The sequence below is a fragment of the Salvelinus alpinus genome, chromosome 7 (genome assembly GCF_045679555.1).
Source record: "Salvelinus alpinus chromosome 7, SLU_Salpinus.1, whole genome shotgun sequence".
In the NCBI taxonomy this organism is placed as follows: Eukaryota; Metazoa; Chordata; class Actinopteri; order Salmoniformes; family Salmonidae; genus Salvelinus; species Salvelinus alpinus.
In genome coordinates this window covers 60,999,999-61,002,457 of record NC_092092.1, presented here as the reverse complement: position 1 = coordinate 61,002,457, position 2,459 = coordinate 60,999,999, and positions in this window count along the sequence as shown.

The window sequence follows — 2,459 nt, the reverse complement described above, 5'->3', positions numbered from 1 at the left end:
TGTTAGTGAGTGACGGGTAGAATGTTAGTGAGTGAGGGGTAGAATGATAGTGAGTGAAAGGTAGAATGTTAGTGAGTAAGAGGTAGAATGTTAGTGAGTGAAAGGTAGAATGTTAGTGAGTGAGAGGTAGAATGTTAGTGAGTGAGAAGTAGAATGATAATGAGTGAGAGGTAGAATGATAGTGAGTGAGAGGTAGAATGATAATGAGTGAGAGGTAGAATGATAGTGAGTGAGAGGTAGAATGTTAGTTAGTGAGAGGTAGAATGATAGTGAGTGAAAGGTAGAATGTTAGTTAGTGAGAGGTAGAATGATAGTGAGTGAGAGGTAGAATGATAGTGAGTGAGAGGTAGAATGTTAGTTAGTGAGAGGTAGAATGATAGTGAGTGAGAGGTAGAATGATAGTGAGTGAGAGGTAGAATGATAGTGAGTGAGAGGTAGAATGTTAGTTAGTGAGAGGTAGAATGATAGTGAGTGAAAGGTAGAATGTTAGTTAGTGAGAGGTAGAATGATAGTGAGTGAGAGGTAGAATGATAGTGAGTGAGAGGTAGAATGTTAGTTAGTGAGAGGTAGAATGATAGTTAGTGAGAGGTAGAATGATAGTGAGTGAGAGGTAGAATGTTAGTTAGTGAGAGGTAGAATGATAGTGAGTGAGGGGTAAAATGTTAGTGAGTGAGAGGTAGAATGATAATGAGTGAGAGGTAGACTGTTAGTGAGTGAGAGGTAGAATGTTAGTGAGTGAAAGGTAGAATGTTAGTTAGTGAGAGGTAGAATGTTAGTGAGTGAGGGGTAAAATGTTAGTGAGTGAGAGGTAGAATGATAATGAGTGAGAGGTAGACTGTTAGTGAGTGAGAGGTAGAATGTTAGTGAGTGAGAGGTAGAATGATAATGAGTGAGAGGTATACTGTTAGTGAGTGAGAGGTAGAATGATAGTGAGTAAGAGGTAGAATGTTAGTGAGTGAGAGGTAGAATGATAGTGAGTGAGAGGTAGAATGATAATGAGTGAGAGGTAAAATGATAGTGAGTGAGGGGTAGAATGTTAGTGAGTGAGAGGTAGAATGATAGTGAGTGAGAGATAGAATGATAATGAGTGAGAGGTAGAATGATAGTGAGTAAGAGGAAGAATGTTAGTTAGTGAGAGGTAGAATGTTAGTTAGTGAGAGGTAGAATGTTAGTGAGTGAAAGGTAGAATGTTAGTGAGTGAGGGTTAGAATGTTAGTTAGTGAAAGGTCGAATGTTAGTGAGTGAGGGGTAAAATGTTAGTTAGAGAGAGGTAGAATGATAGTGAGTAAGAGGTAGAATGTTAGTGAGTGAAAGGTAGAATGTTAGTGAGTGAGGGGTAGAATGTTAGTTAGTGAAAGGTCGAATGTTAGTGAGTGAAAGGTAGAATGTTAGTGAGTGAGAGGTAGAATGTTAGTGCGTGAGGGGTAAAATGTTAGTTAGTGAGAGGTAGAATGATAGTGAGTGAGGGGTAAAATGTTAGTGAGTGAGAGGTAGAATGATAGTGAGTGAGGGGTAGAATGTTAGTGAGTGAAAGGTAGAATGTTAGTGAGTGAGGGGTAAAATGTTAGTGAGTGAGAGGTAGAATGATAGTGAGTGAAAGGTAGAATGTTAGTGAGTGAAAGGTAGAATGTTAGTGAGTGAGAGGTAGAATGTTAGTGAGTGAGAGGTAGAATGATAGTGAGTGAGGGGTAGAATGTAAGTGAGTGAGAGGTAGAATGTTAGTGAGTGAGAGGCAGAATGATAATGAGTGAGAGGTAGAATGATAGTGAGTGAGAGGTAGAATGATAATGAGTGAGAGGTAGAATGATAGTGAGTGAGAGGTAGAATGTTAGTGAGTGAAAGGTAGAATGTTAGTGAGTGAGTGGTAGAATGATAGTGAGTGAGAGGTAGAATGATAATGAGTGAGAGGTAAAATGATAGTGAGTGAGGGGTAGAATGTTAGTGAGTGAGAGGTAGAATGATAGTGAGTGAGAGATAGAATGATAATGAGTGAGAGGTAGAATGATAGTGAGTAAGAGGAAGAATGTTAGTTAGTGAGAGGTAGAATGTTAGTTAGTGAGAGGTAGAATGTTAGTGAGTGAAAGGTAGAATGTTAGTGAGTGAGGGTTAGAATGTTAGTTAGTGAAAGGTCGAATGTTAGTGAGTGAGGGGTAAAATGTTAGTTAGAGAGAGGTAGAATGATAGTGAGTAAGAGGTAGAATGTTAGTGAGTGAAAGGTAGAATGTTAGTGAGTGAGGGGTAGAATGTTAGTTAGTGAAAGGTCGAATGTTAGTGAGTGAAAGGTAGAATGTTTGTGAGTGAGAGGTAGAATGTTAGTGCGTGAGGGGTAAAATGTTAGTTAGTGAGAGGTAGAATGATAGTGAGTGAGGGGTAAAATGTTAGTGAGTGAGAGGTAGAATGATAGTGAGTGAAAGGTAGAATGTTAGTGAGTGAAAGGTAGAATGTTAGTGAGTGAGAGG